Source organism: Lycorma delicatula, chromosome 13, assembly GCF_047948215.1.
Source record: "Lycorma delicatula isolate Av1 chromosome 13, ASM4794821v1, whole genome shotgun sequence".
In the NCBI taxonomy this organism is placed as follows: domain Eukaryota; kingdom Metazoa; phylum Arthropoda; class Insecta; order Hemiptera; family Fulgoridae; genus Lycorma; species Lycorma delicatula.
The window spans coordinates 46,901,150-46,922,460 of NC_134467.1; the positions used below are offsets into that span (position 1 = coordinate 46,901,150).

At 32.3% G+C, this 21,311-nt stretch overlaps 1 protein-coding gene across 2 annotated transcripts in view; it reads left to right on the forward strand.

The window, feature by feature from the left end:
* LOC142333864 (uncharacterized) overlaps positions 1-21,311 on the forward strand; it is a 782,720-nt gene that overhangs the window by 119,714 nt on the left and 641,695 nt on the right. For both annotated transcript variants that reach the window (XM_075381431.1, XM_075381432.1), the window contains exon 2: positions 20,557-20,591. The gene's annotated coding sequence lies outside the window, so the exon portion shown is untranslated. The remainder of the gene's footprint in view (positions 1-20,556; positions 20,592-21,311) is intronic.

Sequence of the window (21,311 nt, forward strand, 5' to 3'; positions counted from 1 at the left end):
CAATACGATTCAGAGACAAAACGCTAAAGTTCGCAATGGTGCTCAAAGGGATCACCCAGACCAAAAAAAGCTCGCAAGTCAAAGTCAAAAGTGAAATGCACGCTTGTGTGCTTCTTCGATTCCAAGTGAATAGTTCATAAAGAGCGGTTGCCTCCTGGACAAACAGTTAACCGATATTTCTAAAAAGAAATTTTAGAAAGACTTCGTAAACGAGTTCTTCGTGTCCGTGTCAACATTGCTGATAATTGGATTCTGCATCACGATAATGCGCCTAATCACATACTGCTCTGCCAGTACAGCAATTTTTAAACTCAAAACAAATTTCAGTACTACCACAGCCACCTTATTCACCAGATATCGCTCCGTGCGACTTTTTTCTATTTCCAAGAGTCAAAATGGCGGTCAAGGGACACCATTTTCAACCAACACAAGATGTCCAAAAAGCTGTGACGAGGGTCTTGGAGGATATTACAGTAAATGAGTTCCAGAAATGTTACCATCAATGGCAGAAGCGCTGGAATAAGTATGTGCAATCAGAGGGAAACTACTTTGAAGGAGACAACACTAAACATGACTAAAACGGTAAGCAACATTTTTTTTCACATCAGTCTCATTACTTTATTGTCGCACCTCGTATTTGTGTGTGTGTGTGTGTGTGTATCAGGTGTCCCGCGAAGATTCTGCCAAATTTCACAGGACTATTTTTTCCATTAAAATAATAAAAAAATTTCATATAAACATGGGTCCGAAAATGCTTCGTTAGCGAGTTACGGCTAGTGAAATATTTCGCCCTGATTTTTACTCCAACAATGAAATTAAGCCCTACTGCAATTTGGGAAGGTTAAGTAAGGCGCAAATTAAATGTTTTTGTCTGGCTTTTGACCTGAAAAACCGAAAAAAATCGGCCCCAGAACGTTATTTTCTACGAAATAGGGTCTAGGAAACAAAAAATTGAGTTGAAATACACTGTTTTTTAGCTTTGACATAAAATAAGTTTGTTAAATTGCCAATAAACAAGTGAAAATTTTCCATATCTAATTTCAAAATTTACATTTAAGTTTACAGAATATGAATCATTTTGAGTGCAATTTAAGTAGAATTAATCTTAATTTTCAAGTCGAGGTGTTTTAAATGCTCGAGCGGGTAGGGAAGAGTAATAGAAAGGAATCTTTGTGCAGTTTTAAAGAACTCTAGGATTTAATACACTTAATCAGAAGATAAAGTATCTGAGGAGAATATAAAGAGCAACTTTGAGGCTTCACGTTTTTACGAGGAATAAATTTTAGGCATACTTAACGCGGCAAGTATCTATACTGTTTGTAAGAAGTGTATGGAATGTCGAATAACCTAGTCTATTAGTGTAATACGTGACGAAATTGCGTGTGCGTGAGCTAGTTTTAAAAACATTATTTTAGGAAACGGTTGTTAACATCGTTACACTGTGGCCAGCCACACTGCTATCAATTTTATTTCTATTGATTTTTTAAAAATTTCTTTACCCAATTTATTTCCAATGTTTAATCGATCTTAATATTTGTTTATTTATTTATAATTATAGCCAATTGTAGATGATATATTAATTAATGATATATTAATAATAATTATTTTAATTATTATTATTTTCTGTTCATTATTGTTTGTTGTAAAACATGTTTATTTTACTTAGTTAAAACTTCGTAAATAATTTACAACTCTTGGCAAACACTTGTCATGTTTACTAAATTTTATTTAAAATTCTATTTGCGAAATAAAATTCTATTATTATTATTGTTGTTCTTAAGAAATTGCGCCTAAATCTTAACATCAGCAGATTTCTATTTTTAATGAAATCTCTCTTTGCTTGTATCTTGTGTTTTTTTGATTTTTTCATTATCTCTTCCAGTTTATATTACTTTCGAAAGTTAATTTATTTTTCGTAATATCGTATTCTATTTACGTTATTAATTAGATTACCTTTTATTAATTAACTAATTTATTTATTTTTATTTTTAACCTAAGATATCTGGTGTACAAACAGAATGTAATAAAAAGTTCTCCCAGGTCTTTCATAACCTATTCTACTTGTGAAAATAATGGAAAAAATTCATCATATAAACACATACGTCCTAAAATGCTTCGTTTGCGAGTGAAAGATTTCGCTTGGATTTCAGCTAACCAGGTGGAATGAGGCCGTATTGACATTTAAGAACATTAGTTAAGGAGCAGAATTAGCGATTTTTATGATTTTTGATGTAAAAAAATGAATAAAATGGGTCCCACAACCTTATCTGTAGTAGTTTTTGAGAAATTTGAGGTTAAAATCAATAAATTAGGATAAAAATCCACGTTTTTTTACGTTTAACGTACAATAACTTTGTTAAATGGGTAATAAACACGTAAAACTTTTAAAAAGAACTTGTAGAGAATTTAATTTTCAACAAAATAGTGTAATAGAAATTGCATAAAACAAAGATGAGTTAAAAAATTTGAAATTTATTTAAAAACAGTACATTACTATATTTTTTCAAAAAGTACTTAATGTATATCAAAACCAAATTCTATTTGATGATGTGAAAAATTTATAAAAACAGAATTTATTGTTAAAAAATAAAAATATTTAAAATTGCAAAATTTTAAAATAAAAATTTTAGATAATAATTTTTTTCTTAACGACTGACATACAATAAATTATTTGAAAATTAATTCAAAGTTGACAATAAAATAACAGCTGATAAACAATACTCAATATTGTATTAGTGTTTAAGTCGGTGATTCCGAAACTGTGCGCCGCCCCGCCGCAGGGAACCGCGAGCTCATCAGATGGTCTCCGCGAAATATTGTAAAAGCATCGAAATAAACTGAACCAAGACATTTACATTTGGCCTATGTAAACATCAAACAAAATGAGAAGTTAAAAATATCTACATTTTTTTTATGTGGTTTGTTTTTACTTGACCCTGCATAAAAACCCACCGGGTTAATCTAATAGTAAATGCGTCTTCCCAAATCAACTGATTTGGAAGACGACATTTCCAGCGTTCAAATCCTAGTAAAAGCAGTTACTTTTATATGGATTTTATTATTAGATCTTGGATACCGATGTTCTTCGACGGTCGGGTTTCAATTAACCACATATCTCAGAAACGGTCGAACCGAGACTGTACAAGACTAAACTTCATTTACACTCATATCTGAACGGTGATTCCCGGAGGCTAAATAGGAAAAAAGAGACTCTGTTAAGTCGCCGGCGTAGAATACTGTAGCGAACGCGAGCCGGCAACGCTGCGCCTTCTCGATCACGCTATATGATAGTGCTAGAGACGTCGAGGTGCGTAGACCCTTCGCGACAAAATTGCAAAAAAATTGCGTTTGGACTGTTCTTGAAGATGTTGCGGAAAGCATATAAGAAAGCGTTGCCGGCTCGATTCCGTAAGGCGGTTTATAATCTAAGTCTTTCTTTCTTTTCCTGTTTAGTCTCCGGTAATTACCGTTCAGATTATACTTCAGGGAATGAATGAGGATGATATGTACGAGTGTAAATGAAGCGTAGTCTTGTACAGTCTCAGTTCGACTATTCCCGAGATAACTATACATCTCAGTAATTGGGTTAACTATAGGGCCATAATCGTTAATAAAAAAGAATGCTTGCCAAGAAACTCGCATAAGAATGCACAGTTTCATTAGATGTGTGACATGTGGTGCTGTCCTGCTGCAACCAAACCAACAATCATGTTCATCATCATTTTTCTTTTTTCTTTTTCCTGTTTAGCCTCCGGGAGTTACACGTCAGGTATTACTTCAGAGGAAGAATGAGGATACGTATGAGTGTAAATGAAGTGTAGTCTTGTACAGTCTCAGTTCGACCGTTTCTGAGATGTGTGGTTAATTGAAACCCAACCGCCAAAGAACACCGGTATCCACGATCTAGTATTCAAGTCCGTGTAAAAATAGCTGACTTTACTAGGACTTGAACGCTGGAACTCTCGACTTCTAAATCAGCTGATTTGGGAAGACGTGTTCACCACTAGACCAACCCGGTGGGTTCATAATCTAAGTCTACTGAAATTGAACTCGGCGTTTCATATAAAATACTTCATGTCGTATAATTAATGCAATATTACTTCTTGTTTGTTATCTTTGATAAATAGTTTTGTGATTTTTTCCTCTTTTATGTTAAACGATGGACCGATTTTTGAACAGTAAAAAACGTAATAGTGCCGATAAAGAAAATATATCTTCAACCGGCGGCACGACTGTGAACAAACGAAAATAACGTAAATATGATGACCGTTATTTCCTTTCTTAACTGCAGTAAAAACCCCTCTTTAAAGATATATCATAAGCGATACTTATTTTCATCGGTTCCAGAGTTATAGCAAAATGATATTTTAGTCAATGAAATATTTGATCTTAGAAGGGAAAGACATATCGAATTCAACTTTATCTCCTTTTTTAACTTTTTTTTTAAATTTAAAAACATTGCTTTATTTATAATTAACCACACATTGTAAAACAAAAACTACGGTAAATAATAGGTCAATAAAAACAATAAAAAAAAAGAAAAATATCAGAAGTTATTAATGAAATATTTGACGTACTTTTCATTTAAAAATAAAGTGTTATGTAATTTAATAGACGGCAAGAAAGTCATGCGGTGTACACATCGATTAATTTTGAAAACAGGAAAAAAAAGATAAATAATTTCTCTATATTTTTTTTAAGACGAATAAAATAAATTGAGAACTTTTAAAGAGACTTCTTCAATACGTAAAAATGTTCAAGATTACATCCGAGTTGGTTTTTTGTCATTCTTCAGCCCGTTCTACTAATACATAGAGTAGCATTTTAGAATGGGACAGTGATACATTAATCTTATTCGCACAAAATTTCTGGTCTTTTTTTCTTTGTAACTTTTCTGCTATTTTTCTTACTTTTCTGACCCCTTTTTTCTATAATATATCTTACATAAACTACGTAAATAAAAAAATCGCCAACAGTTATACGTTGTTTTTTAATTTATTTATTTTATAATAAATTTTAAATATATCAAATTCAATCAATTTTTATTATGTTCATCTTCTTCCATATTAATTACATATTACTTTATCATTTATTTTAAACTATTTTTAATCGATTCAACTAAAAAAGGAATAGAAAATATATTCAATTTTTTTTTTTTCTATTCATCAGTCATTTGATATCATTTTTCATCCTTTATATTATCTGTTCATTTTTTATCTTCAACTTTATCCTCACTTCTCGGTATTATATATTACAATTTTTATCATTTACTACACTTTTACTTTCTTAGATTCATATATCTATGTATATATATATATATATATATATATATATATATATATATATATATATATATATACATATATAGAAGAAATGTATATACAAATACAATATATACAAATATATGTATATACAAATATATATATATAGAACAAAGGAAGATTAAAGAAAAACAAACCCACATACTTGGCGTTTATAGACCTAGAAAAGGCTTTCGATAACGTAGACTGGAATAAAATGTTCAGCATTTTAAAAAAATTAGGGATCAAATACAGAGATAGAAGAACGATTGCTAACATGTACAGGAACCAAACAGCAACAATAACAAACGAAGAACATAAGAAAGAAGCCCTAATAAGAAAGGGAGTCCGACAAGGATGTTCCCTATCGCCGTTACTTTTTAATCTTTACATGGAACTAGCAGTTAATGATTAAAGAACAATTTAGATTCGGAGTAACAGTACAAGGTGAAAAAGATAAAGATGCTACGATTTGCCGATGATATAGTAATTCTAGCCGAGAGTAAAAAGGATTTAGAAGAAACAATGAACGGCCTAGATGAAGTCCTACGCAAAAACTATCGCGTGAAAATAAACAAGAACAAAACAAAAGTAATGAAATGTAGTAGAAATAATAAAGATGGACCGCTGAATGTGAAAATAGGAGGAGAAAAGATTATGGAGGTAGAAGAATTTTGTTATTTGGGAAGTAAAATTACTAAAGATGGACGAAGCAGGAGCGATATAAAATGCCGAATAGCACAAGCTAAACGAGCCTTCAGTAAGAAATATAATTTGTTTACATCAAAAATGAATTTAAATGTCAGGAAAAGATTTTTGAAAGTGTATGTTTGGAGTGTCGCTTTATATGGAAGTGAAACTTGGACGATCGGAGTATCTGAGAAGAAAAGATTAGAAGCTTTTGAAATGTGGTGCTATAGGAGAATGTTAAAAATCAGACGGGTGGATAAAGTGACAAATGAAGATGTATTGCGGCAAATAGATGAAGAAAGTAGCGTTTGGAAAAATATAGTTAAAAGAAGAGACAGACTTATAGGCCACATACTAAGGCATCCTGGAATAGTCGCTTTAATATTAGAAGGACAGGTAGAAGGGAAAAATTGTGCAGGCAGGCCACGTTTGGAGTATGTAAAACAAATTGTTGGGGATGTAGGATGTAGAGGGTATACTGAAATGAAACGACTAGCACTAGATAGGGAATCTTGGAGAGCTGCATCAAACCAGTCAAATGACTGAAGACAAAAAAAAAAAAAGAACAAATGTCGTGAGCGATTCATAATCATTACCCAAAACTACTGAAGATAAATTGATGAAAATCTGTATAAGTGTTCTTATGGTGTTAGTGTACGCTACAAAGAATTTTTTTAAATTCCGAGTTTAAAGGGTTAAAATGGAGTAACAATATTTTAAATTTAAGATTAATTAAGATTAATTAAGATTAATTAAGATTAAGATTAATTTTAAGATTTTAAATTTTTTGTAATTTCTCGATTACAAATGTAGATAGATATAAACTTGATGTTTGGTGTTTGTAATTTTCATGTGAATATCTAAAATGTATTTTTCTATTTTTTTTTAAATTCCGAATTTAAAGGGTTAAAATGGATTTTAATTTATTATTTTGAAACTTGGCTACTTTTTTAATTTCTCGGTAAAAAATGAAGATATAAATTTGAATTTTGGTGTATGTTATTTTAATTTAAATATCTAAAAATCAATTTCTAAATTTTTTTAAATTCGACCTTATAAGGTATAAAAATTTCGAAAAATGTTTCCTAATTTTCCCATTTTCCAACTATTCTAAACGAGATATCCACTAGATTTGGGCTTTTAAATACTGTTTAGATAAATATCTAAAAACCATTTTCGGGTTCTTTTGAATTCCAACACAGCCACTGTCTTTGATTACTTGACTAAAAAACATAAATATTTTTTTTTTTATCTTCAGTCATTTGACTTGTTTGATGCAGGTCTCCAAGATTCCCTATCTAGTGCCAGTCGTTTCATTTCGGTATACCCCCTACATCCTACATCACTAACAATTTTTTTACATATTCCAAACGTGGCCTGCCTACACATTTTTTTCCTTCTACCTGTCCTTCCAATATCGAAGCGATTATTTCAGGATGCGTTAATATGTGGCCTATAAGTCTGTCTCTTCTTTTAGCTATATTTTTCCAAATGCTTCTTTCTTCATCGATTTGCCGCAACACCTCTTTATTTCTCACTTTATCCACTCATTTGTTTTTCAACATTTTCCTATAGCACAACATTTCAAAAGCTTCTAATCTTTTCTTTTCAGGTACTCATATCGTCCAAGTTTCACTTCCGTATAAAGCTACACTCCAAACATATACTTTCAAAAATCTTTTCCCGACATTTAAATTATTTTTTGATGTAAACGAATTATATTTCTGACTGAAAGCTCGCTTCGTCTGTGCTATTCGGCATTTTATATCGCTCCTGCTTCGTCCATCTTTCTCTACCTTCATAATCTTTTCTGTTCCTGTTTTTATATTGAGCGGTCTATCTACATTATTTCAATTATATTTCGTTACTTTCGTTTTGTTGTTGTTTATTTTAATGCGGTAGTCTTTACGCAGAATCCGTGGTATTCATTGTTTCTTTTAATTGTTTTTTTACGCTGCTAGAATTTATACAACATCAGCAAATGGTAGCATCTTTATCTTTTCACCTTGTACTATTACTCCGAACCTAAATTGTTCTTTAACATCATTAGCTGCTAGTTTTATGTAAAGATTAAAAAGTAACGGGGATAGGGAACATCCTTGTCGTACACCCTTATTTATTATGACTTTTTTTCGATTATTACTATTGCAGTTTCTAAAAAATTAAAAAAAAAAAAGAAACGAAGGTCACCTGTAGTGGTGTTTACATCGAGTAACGGTAAGAACTGAGAAAAATACATTTTTTACACGTACTACGAACACGTAACCAGCGTATAACTACTATTTTTAAAATAAAGGCCGACTATTTTGAACCCCGCATTCTTCAGATAACTCAAAATTTCGGGTCGTGTGCTGACCAAAGTGTTGCTTTGAAGAAATTACAATTTACTGATATTTTTTACGAATTGAATAGGCTTTAATTTTTATTTATCGTCATTATTCTTATAAGCGTGAGTTTAATGAACACATGGGGGAGTGGTCCAAGGGGCATAGCCCTGACCGGCTAAACAACCCCTTACTGCAACGGGAAACTCAAGTAAGCTTATAGCGCGGACGAAGCCTCGACAATAGGAAATGCATTTTTATCGATCTTTAATTTTACTGGCCCCCGAGTATTATACGAACAATCTTTACACGAACCGAAAATTGGATTCGCGGTCGATGCGAGTAGAATACGCATTGTAGGTCCAATTTTTTGTTGATGATACAATTAATAATGATCGTTGCCGGGCTGTTTTAACAAACTTCATTAGTCGCTTAAGAGAAGTTAGAATCACTCACGATTGGCTCCGATATGATGGCGGACACAGCTAACAAGTCAATGACGTTTTTGCGAAATATCTTTAGTGAATGAATCATTCGAGGGGTTTCTGTCCTGCACGATCCCCCGATCTGATTCTCCTAGATTACTTTCTATGGGGAACAGCAAAATAAGTTGTGAATCGTAACAGACCAAGCACGGTTGACGAACTAAAGAACGCCATAACGGCATGCATATGAAACATTCCAACATATGTTGGAGGAGGTCATTTTCAACACCTTCATAAACTGTTCCGGTTATTGTAATATCCTTTCTATAAAATAATGAAACAAAAATTAAGAACGTTTGGGCATTACATTTCCATAATTCCATTGCACAGCAACTTTCTGAACGCACTGTACTTATGTTTTAGTACCTTTTTGTAGATAAGATATCCGGTATAATCTACTAAGTACCGATACCGTAAATAGTAGAATGATATGTCCGGTACTTTTATAATTTTAAAATTATCCGGATTCGGCTGGAAAGGTTAACCTGAATAATCGGCGACCCTATTTATATGTTAACAAAATTAATCGGTAGATTTACAAATGAATACGCACGGTGATACGCAAGCAATGAATATATGTATACTTAAGTATATATTAATGATCCTTAGAGATGAATTTTAAATAAATTTAGGTATAAATTGCATTATACTTGTATTACAGAGTAGAATAAGAGATAAACATATTGTATACGTTATATATAAAACAACATTAAAGGGATAAACTGAGAAAAATGGGGAATTTTATTTTTACCTTAAAAGTCGCAATACTGCGACATACGTAAGACTTTTGTTTTAAATTCCTACAATGCCAACATTTCTACTACTATCGTGGATTACAACGGGTTATCTTGACTTTAACATATATTCCTACAAAAATGCTGGAGAAAATGTTGTTGTATCAAGTTTGAAGGGATTTTGGAGGGTTAAGTAATATTTTATTTTACTCTTTCTCATTTAATTTTCGTTTTTTTTTTTTTTTTAATAAAATATGAAATTCCAACTTTCTATTATATATACATATAAAAAAATGTAGAACAGGAAATAACTTCAGTCAAGACATAGCTACAGGTAAAATTCTTTCCTCCTGTTCTCTTAACACAGAATAATTTTATCACGAAAGTATAATTATTTTTCTTTCTTTATTTGCTTTTTATTATTATTTTTTTATCATTTTTCGATCTTCATTCTTTCTTCATAGAATTTCAGTACATATAATACAAATGGGCTTTTACTTTCCCGTCTGTGTAGCGCTATAGCTCTAAAATGTAAAGTATTATAATCGATCCAATTTCGAAATATGCAGTTTTCACCGTGTCTTTACGTTTTGACACCTAAGGAACTCAAAAAATCGGATGAAAATTTTCCGGATGTTAATATTATGTACGTGTGTGTGTTCGGTATCGGCCTGTAGACCACCTTAAATCTACAAAACTACTGGACAATTTTGACCAATCTTGGTCAATTACTTTTATATATGGGGCATTGATGCCATTAAATTTTCAACATAGAAGGTCAAGAGGGTGAGTCTGTAGAGCAAGGTCACTCAGTTTCTCGATATTTCGTCTAATTAAGGTCATATTTTTCTTAGGTGTCAACAAGTGAAATATATCTTCAAACAATAACAAGCAATATCTGCAAAAACATTTTTGCAAAATCACACCCACAACCCCCCCCCCCCACCCCCGAGAAAAAATGCTTTAAACATATGGCTAAGTGGGCATACTGCGTCAATAATACAGAGTGATCGGTTTGTGATATTCGAGTGTTCACAAAGCCGCTAAAAAATTGAAATTGTATCCGTATCGCGTAGGATTAGTCCAAGAGCTTCAGCCTCCTGATTTAAACAAGCGATTGCGATATCGCCGTCGGTTTAGGTCTCTCGTAAACGATAACAGAATCGAATTATTAAACGCTATGTTCTTTACCGATGAAGCTTGGATCCATCTCGACGGTTATGTGAACAGTCAAAACCGTCGAATTTGGGCGGATGAAAATCCTAACGCTTTACAAGACAAATCTTTGCATCCTGAAAAAATTGGTGTGTGGTGTGCGATATCTCGTAATCGTATAGTCGGACCCGTATTCTTCGAACAGACAGTAAACGGTGAAGTATACAGGAATATTGTGCGCCAATTTGTGTCTCTCATGGAACCTGAAGAACGGTATTACTGGTTTCAGCAAGACGACGCTACGTGCCACACGTCTCGAGAAACCGTGGATTTTCTGCAACAGTTCTTTGACGATCGAATAATAAGCAAGGGCTTATGGCCTTCAAGGTCCCCAGACCTCGCATCTCCTGACTGCTTTTTTTGTGGGGCTATATTAAGTCCGAGGCCTTCAAAAACAATCCTCACACTATTGAAGAACTTAAAGTCAATATTACAGACTTAATCGCGAATATTTCCGATGCGACTCTTAAAAAGGTTTCTGCTAATATGCTGAAAAGAGTCCGTGCGTGTATAACCGCAAGGGGTGGGCATTTTGAGCATATTCTTTATCGATTATGTAAGTAATAGCTTTTTATTAAATCTCTTTTGTAAGTAACAAATACATTTTTTTATTCCACCTAAATTTCCCTTTTTTAAATTACATTTAAAATTGGATAACAGGACTAAAAATCAGTCATTTTTCGCAAGCTATAAATGGAAAAAGAAGTTTTTTTTGTCAGACTATGTTTATAAATAACCTATTTTCTTTATTTTCATTTGTAGAATATATCCTGAAATTATTTTGTAGAATCTGAAAAAAGCCGAGTCTGATTGGGTTCTTTATGTAAAGTTTCGAACTGAGGACCTTCCGAATGAATGGCGTATATGCAATCATGTAAGTCTAACAGTGAGATATAATGGCAAAAAAAAGATAAAACGTATTAAATCGTCTAAATAACTGTACAATTTTTAATTTAAATAAACATTTTCTTTCTCCAGTGGTATTATTTGAGAAAACCTTTTTAAATGAGGTCATTAGTAAAACTTTTCCTAGAAAAAATTTTACATTAATGTAAATAGTAAATTTTATAGTGCAGCTTGAATATAAAACACACACACTCACCCGTACGTATTTATAAATATATATATAAGTAACTTTCCATGTTTTAAAAGGAAATGAGTTTACGTTATATCACCGTAAGTTCGTTTTTTAAAAATTAAAGGGCCGCTCTCGTGATACTTATAGATTCCAATCTAGCTTTCTCGCTTTTAAAAACATCGGCAACGTATCGTGACTTAACTGGATGAAAAAAAAATAAGAATTTTTCAGAAATGTGATAACAAAAACTGCGCTTTGTAATTATAATTATTATTTCTTCTTTTTTTTTTTTACTTTTTTGCAAATAAATTAACGATTCATGATAAACTCGACACCAATTAAATATCAGTAACATTTATTTTACTTAGAATTAAAATGCAGTTATCTAAATCTATCATAAACAGGATTTTGTTGTATTTTAATAGTAAATGAAACACGAAAGTACTTAGGTTATGTTATCATCAAATTTTATCTTATAATATTGTAACGTATTAATGCACAATTATGTAAACTGGAAAAAAGTTACAAAAACCTTTATTTTGCTACATACAAAGAATTGCGCAACATTATTTTACCTAATGTTATTGATTTAACAACCACTACCGGGTCATAAAGTTAACATACGAGTTTTATAATGCTAACAACCCCACTTGATGTCAGTTTTTTCCTTTTAAATTTAAATATCCTTTTAAATTTAAGATAGAAATTTAAATTTAAGAAATATGTTTCTTTTTAAACACCCGTTTATTGTATAACTAGGATCGCTAACTCGGCTTCGCCCGCTTTATATTATATTTGTGTTTACCGTCGCGGTCAAGGAATATTTACACAGCTCGCTTCGTTCACCTTTCCCTAGCCAGAGGGCTCTGCCCCTTGAATCCCGCCTTGTTCATTTGAAGTCATGATTATAAAAGTTAAGATAAATCCAGTTCGATTTATAAAAAAATATGACGACTGAGGTTTGTTTCTGATGCACAGATTACACACACAATTTAAAATATTCATAATTTTATTTAAATAAAATATTATTTCTTTTATTTAATTCAGCGATTCTAACCAAAGCGCACGCGCATACCGTATTTAATTTACGTGGGTGTGGCGATACTAGCGGTGACGGTCGGAACTAAGTAAACTAATGCAATTTCACAACTTTCATGGAACAAATTTCGCTTGTACGGTCGGCAGACCGGTGTAGCCGCGAGGCTTAACGCAAGAGACACCGAGCCGACAGGACGATCAAGTTCAATATCCGGCCAAGCCGAGTTACTTTTTTACACTTTAAATATTATTCATTCATTTAATTATACCGTCAATTGGGACGTCACAAAATATTCGACGAATTAAACAGAATGTTTTCGGGGGGAGGGGCGATTTTAAAAAATTTATTTTTGCAAATATTTTTATTTTTAATCGTTAATAAATTTTCCAAATAGAAATATGATGTTATTTAGGCGAAATCTCGAGATACTTTTGCTCTACAGCCTCAGCCCCTTGATATTTCAAGTTGAAAAAAAACATGTATCAATCCCCCATATATAGAAGTAATTTCACCAAGTTTAATGAAAATCGGTCCAACAGTTCTGGAGATATAAGGTGATTTAGAGACTGACACCTAAACACAATACACACGCGCGCGTACATACGAACATTAACATCCGAAAAAATTCCATCCGGTTTTTTGGGTCCCTTAGGTGTCAAAACATGAAGATCCGGTGAAAACCGCATATGCCCAAATTGGACCGATTACAATACTTTGCTTTCTAGAGCTATAGAACGCTATCTAGACGAGAAAGTAAAAATATCTGTGTAATTTCATCAGATCAACGGATTGATCGATCAGTATAAGCTCGAACTTTTGAGTGATCTGAGAATACGTACGGGTTTCAAAAAGGTCGGCTTGCATCTTAAAAAATATTAGTTATACCTGGTTACCCGTCCTTCGTAAGAGTGAAAATATATATTGCCCGGTTCTTAGAGTTTCCCAAAAACACCATTAACAGATGACCGACTTCCTTTCTAATTTTTTCTTTGTAATCTTTAATTTTATATTTTTTAGTCGATTAGTTTGCTTGGCAATTCTCCCACCACCACCCCGATCGGTCGCCCTAAAGCACAAGACCGAATGTCTGTACCGCAAACGGCTACTGGGCCTCGAAACAGTTTAGCAACTAGTGTCCTAACTAACTCCTAGAGCTAACCTAAAAGCCTTAGCGGAATAAGCGTGGTGCAATACACCATTCGCTTGCGTGTCCTACCGTCCAGTTGTTATATATATCACTAAAATTGGTAGGCGCACCCCGTCAACTACTAAAACATACATGATTATCGATAATTAAATTTATCTCTTCAAACAACGCAATTCGCTGCCACGCCTAGGTCGCTGAATGCCAGCACCTGTCCACCATTAAAGCGCTTGGATCCTTAATCTGGCTGGTAGTCAGCCATATCTCTCGGTTAGCTTCCTACAGCAGCGCGGTAGAAGTCTACCCCTTAGGCAAACTGCTGATGTTGAACAAAGCTGATGTAGGTTGAACAAAGAAACCGCATCAAGGAACTCCCAGACGGTCCGTCAATGCGCTCTCGCCGCTTGTGAGTGGCCAATTTTCCCCCTTGACCTCTAAGTTCCAGGATGGCCTGAGTTCTGGCCCCACCCCAAGAGCTGGGCAGTCGAACATCATTTGTTCGTTCGACTGAACTTCCCCGCAGACGCACAGCTCATCAGCTGCCAGGTGAAACCGAAATAAATATTGGTTTAAATTAACATGGTTGGAGAGCACTCGGGTTCCCGTTGCCTTTAAAAACTAAGGCGAGGTATACCACCCTCCCCAAATCCTGTAAAAACTTATTTTTTAATCAAGTAACTGGAAGCAAGTGCAGCCAGTTATGTCGCACATACATTAACAGTGGCTGTGTTGGTTGAACCGCCGCGCCGTAAACTTCCCACACCTTTTCAAAATAAAAATTATTAATTAATAAAAAAAAAGAATTTCATAATAAAATAATTTTTTTTACATATTTATCTGAATATAATTTCCAAATCCTAATCTAGTGAATATATCGTTTAGTATATTTAAAAATGAGGAAAATTTACATCATTGTTAAATTTTTTTTACCTTTCTTCACCACTTTTTAATGAAGCATTTCGAAAAATATAGATATTAGGCTTTTAGATATTCATACAAAGATTACGCACACCAAAAATCACGTTGATTTGTAACATTTGTAACAGAGAAGTTAAAAAGAATGATAAATCCCATTTTTGTCCTTTAAACTCGAAATTTCAACATATCCTGTCTTAGTGAGCACTTACTACTTAAAAAAAAAAAAAAACACGTATAAAAATTTTTATAATTTATATTCAGTAGTATTTTCTGGGCGTTGATGAATTACTCAATCGGTCAGGACAATTTCCTTTATTGGTACAGATGTATACCTCGTTTATTACTACTAGCGTAACCGGGGACTTCGCCCGCAATACAGATGTAGCTTTACTCGCCGTGCTTTTTTAATATAAATAATTAAAAAAAACAAAAAATTTATTACAATCCCAAATCTAGCATCCCCATCGCGGCTTCGCCCGTGCTCTATGGTTACTTGCGTTTCCCGTCACGATCAGATGGTCATGGCTCGCTTCGTTCTCCCTTCCCGCTTACTCCCGTTTCTCTTTCCCTTACTTTCCTTTCCCCGTACTCTTCCTCCATTTCTCCTTTTCCCTTCCTCTTTCCTTTTTTCTGTTTTCCCTTTCCATTTCCTTTTCCCGTTTTCCCTTTTCCCCGTTTCCCCCTTTTTTCTTTTTGACATTTTCCCCTTCTTCCCTTTTACCTTTTTCGATTTTCCCTATTTCCCTTTTCCGATTTTTCCCTTTCTCCTTTCTTCCCCGGTTTTCGATGAATTTCGGTATAGGTTCATTTTGACGCTAAGCAGAAATCACGGTAATATTCTTTGTTATTCCTAATTTAAAAACAAAGCCTTTTCCGGACGCATGTTTATTATGAACTTTTTTCATTATTTTAAACAGAGAAATACAGTTGTAAAATTTAACGGCTTTCTTCTGGAGCATTCACGTACTCATTCCGTTGCTCTGCGCGCGCACACTTTGTATTATTATTATTACATATTTGATAGATGTAATGAATTTACTTCATTTCTATGCTTAACCTACGCTTTTAATGTCAACTAATTTTTTTGCATCTGACATCTTTAATTATTTGCTTTACGTAAGTAATTTTTTAATTCAATTTTAATTGAATTATTTATTTATTTTAATTTAATATTATTTTATTTAATTTTAATTAAATGTATTTTATCCCTTTCCTTTTCTTCAATTTCCCTTTCCCCCATCCTCTTTCTTTTTTATCTTTTCCCTTTCCATTTCCTTTTCCCGTTTTTCCTTCTCCCTGTTTTCTTCTTTTTTCTTTTTTCCATTTTCCGCTTCTTCCCTTTTACCTTTTTTTATTTTTCATTATTTCCCTTTTCCGATTTTTCCCTTTCTCCCTTCTTCCCCGCGCGTAAATCGGTCCAGTAGTTTTTTAGTCTATAGCGGATACACATATCAGAAACATTGCAACGGAATCGTAAAATATTTAGTATAGCGTAAGTTGCTTTTACGTCCAACAGATAGCGCTGTTAACATGAAATTTAGTTTTTTTATCGATTTTTTAACCGCTTAAAATCAAAATTTATCAAAATCCTTTCTTAGTTAACACCTGCTTAAAGATACGACGAAAATTTCAAGTCTCTACCTATAATAGTTTTAGTTTTACGTTGATTATGAGTCGGTGAATCAGTCAGGACATTCTCTTTTATAAGAGATAAAAAAATTAATTATTTTCATAATCAACAAATAGTAATGCAGTTATTTTATCAATGAAATAAACAGTTTAAATTAATTACAAAGAAGAAAGAAATAAGTAAGCTACTTTTTATTTTATAAAAAAATTTTTACCCACCGGGCTAGAATTTTAATTAAAAGCAAAATTAATACCAGTTAAATTTTAGACAAAATAAAGAATTTGTCATTTTAAATTACACAATTTTCAGTTAAATAAGAATATTCTTTAGATTACTACTTTTCATATCCTATTATTTTAGAAGTAAATTATTGAAGATGAAAAATAGCAGATTATATTTACTGAATGAAAAAATGAATATATGTACTAGTAATACATCTAATAGTTATATAGAAAATTAGACTTTGTTTAATTCCTTTTTCATTATTAAAAATTTCAATTCGATCTCAATTCACCGGGGTAGCCGTAATAAGAACGAAATATTTCACAAGCAATAAATCACAAAACAAACATTTTAGAATATATTTTTAAACGAATTTGTTCCATTATTTTCACAATTAAAATAGAGTATCATCAAAGTCCCGGGAAAACTTCGTAATACACTCTGTATAAGAATAAATAATCAATCTCAGGAAAATATTAAAACATTGTTGTCAACCATTTTTTTTTTAAATAAAAATAACAAATTTGTTTTTATTAACTTTTTCTTGATTTAAAAGAAAAATCAATGATAATATGAAATCAGAAATATCACCTCAAGATAAACTACGAATGGATGATTTGTTTTGCTTTTTCTGTTTAGCCTCTGGAACCACTTTAAGGTATTACTTTAGAGGATGATATGTATGAATGTAAACGAAGCGTAGACTCAGGTCGACCATTCCTGAGATATGTGGTTAATTGAAACCGACCACCAAAACACATCGGTATTTACGATCTAGTATTCCACATCTATAAAAGTTCATTTACTAGGATTTCAACCTTAGAAATCTCGACTTCTAAATCACCTGATTTGCGATGATGAAGTAACCACTAGACCGACCTGGTGGGTTATGAATGCACGATTGTATTACGGTATGTAATATGACATGCCAATGATATAAAATATTTTCCTACAATCTCAATGATAGTTGAATTTTATTAAAATCAATAAATTTCAAGAAACTATAACAATAAATAACATTATATTCGACTACAATCTCTGGATATACGGAATGTTCCCGGACTTATTCGCCGAACTTCAAAAATTATTCAGGACTCAAAAATGAGTAAAAACGTTCATATCGATATAAGTCCTATTTTTCTTTATTTTCCTTCTGCACGCCATTTTGTGATTTTCAACAAAAACATTATCTCTTAGGAACGAGTAAACCTACGGTAATTAAATTTGGCAAATCTTAGAATAGTCGCAATGTCGCATTCTACAAATAAAAAAAATTGAAAACGTCACCTTTAAACAATTCAAAATGGCGGCCAACTTAATTTATTAATCTGCAATATCTTTGTAATTATGTGTTAGATCAAATTTTTTTGCATTGCAAAATTTATTAAGCGTTTTATTTTGAAAAAATTAACATTTCATTTGTAAAAATCCGTCGACAAATAATCGAGTTATTGCAGATAAATAACCCGGCTGTACGCTTGCGCGTGGTAATGAAAGCTGCTAATATTTTGCCTGTATTTATTTCCTCCACTAAATGTAAAAATCAGACGTGAACACCATATGACTTTCTTGAACCTCTATTAAAATACATATACATATTTTTTGCTGCACTTCCTTTGAAAGTGAGATACGATCCTCCAGTTCTTTAATTAAGTGGACAATTACACGGTTGTTAAAATATTAGTTATTAACATCAAATATTTGTACAATTATTAGTTCAAAAATCTTACCTGAAATATTAATGTAGAGTAAAATTCCCTTTATTATCCTTTAAATAAATGTGTTTCTTATATCTATGTAATACTATATTTTTTAAAATTATTATGATGTAACAATCAACAAAATGAAAACAAAAACGTACCTGAAAAAATGAAAAGTAATAAAATTCTATTTCATAAATAACTTCTGATATTTTTTTATTGTTATTATTGAATAATTATTTATTGTAAAAGTTTTTTACAGTCAGATGTTAATAATTATTAATTCGTAAATCAATATATTTAAATCGAAAAAAAAAAGTTAAAAAAAAGGACATGAAGTCTAATTCGAACCGATAAGCCTTCGCCTTGTACGATCCAAATATTAATTAAAATTTTATTCGGTTCTAACTCTCTGTTTTTTCTTTTTTTTTTGAGGTGGAGGAACCCCATTTACGGCCGCCTAAGCAGTATCGGACTCGTTAACAGGTTCCGCAAGCTGTTACAGATATGCGTATGAATTCCTGCGCACTACCGACTAAACCTCCGCCCCTGGTGATCCCACCTCCTGGGAATCCGCTAATAAAGCATTACTTCAAGAGGAGAGTAAACGCCCACACACAAATTCGGTCTCCACTGGCAAACATCATCCACACCAAACCGCTACAAGAATACCTAAAGAAAAAAAAACATTCAGAAAAATAGAACACCTATCAGTTACTAAGACGTACCAGACACATTCATACAATCAAGACGACACAAGAAAAATGCACCACAATCAAGAAAAGGCCACAAAAAGGCCACAAAACATAACTTATCCACCAAATTACACTTAAAAGTTAATTAAATTTCCGCAATCTCATCCAGAGTACACAAAACACACACCTATCAACTAACACATCCACGCGCACGCGCACACACACAAATCAACTACTTACCATTTATCACTTACCCATGCGACCGTCAGCCATAATCATTAAAAACGTGAGCAACACCCTCAGGCACCGGGAGTGGAGTGTCCACGGTCTCACCGCACCAAAGCGACCCCCCCCCTCATGTTCGAGATGGCCCCCAAGGCACTCGGCCGCAGACCTGTCCAACCCGGTATCCTCCGACGCCTCATTCCCTTGCAGACAAACTCTGGAACCGACGAAAATAATTACCACTTATGATACATTGTTGAAAATCTCTCGATGAGGGCTTAATACTACAGTTAAGTAAAAGTCCAAAATCCAATTTGTTTTAGATTTTGGGCTTTTTTAGAAATTTTTTGTCTAGACGATTGCAATCAAAAGGGGAGGTGCACAGTTAGATGTTACAACAATCCTAAATCTAAAATTTCAACATCCTACTGTTGATCGTGTTTTCCTATGCGAGATACATACATTCGTACGTACAGACGTCACGTCGAAACTAGTCAAAATGGATTCACCGTTTGTCAAAATGGATATATTTCGTTGAAATCTGAAAACGTAAACTTTTCACAAGTTTTCACGTAAAGATCACAATATTTTCTTTACTTCGTACAAGAAAGTAATAAAAATTATTAATAATTAATATTAAATTTTATTAATTTTTTTGTTGAAAATCACAAAATGACACCCAGAAGGAAAACAAAGCACAAAGTAGGATTTATGTCGATATAAACGTTTTTACTCATTTTCGTGTCCTGAATCAGTTGCTGAAATTCGGCGAATACATTCTGGAACACTCTGTATATACACATAAATTTATTAAATCAAACAATAATAGTTAAATATATTATAAAAACATGTAATATGTAAATAATCTGAGTTAAGTAGAAGTTAAAGATAATAATAACTAAGAGAACAATAATAATAAAAAGAATTTTCGTTCGGGAAAATCTTAATAATATTTTCATTTTTTAACTGGTTTAACATGGATTTCTGTTGAAAAATATACTTGTATAACGACTTCCTAGGATTTATATGGAAACGTTACGTAGTTCTGAAGAGGTTTAATTAATTTTAACACAGACTTCTTGTAAGAGATCTACATATGTAGAATATTTTTGTGGGGATATTTTATAATTAATACTTTTTTCTCTTCTTTGTTTCAGAAATTTTATTAATTAACCGTACTGGAAATCTTACTGTGAGTAATCTATATACATATATATTATATATTTTTGTTTTATTTTAGTTTTTAGCTAATGTAAAGTTTGAAATGTTTTTTTTTTTACTTATTTAAATAACTTTTTTTTCTAAAGGCAAGATTCTTTAGAAATAAGTTTTTTTCATAACGGTGTGTTAATTTTTATATTGAAATATATATACAAAATACATTCAGAGAATTATTTATATATAACTATTTATTTACAGGTAATTAGAAAAACGAAATGTTTTTTTCATATATCCACGTCTCACTTTTACTTATTTCAACGACATATCCAGTTAAATCTTACATTTTATACGGTTCTTTCCGTTAATCCCGCATCCAATTTTATCTCTAAATTTTAATGACGTAACTGCTTCGTATAATCTTAAATGATCCACCCCGTTATCTCTTATATAACATCACTGTCACGTTTTTATTTCAGAACGAATTTAGTTTTTAAACCTTTCATTCTTTTTATAAAGGATAAAATACAATTTTTACATTTTCATTTTTTCTTTTTCTTTTCAGTAATCCTTATTTAGTCTTAGAAAAAACTTTATTATTAATCGAGATATAATTAATTTTATGTAATGAAAAAAAGAAAAATTAATTAAAAAGAAAGTAATGATTTTTTTAACAAAATATGAAATAACGAGGTACTTAATTACATTCCTCGTTCGATAGCGGTTTTATATGTAAATTTAATGACAGGCAGAT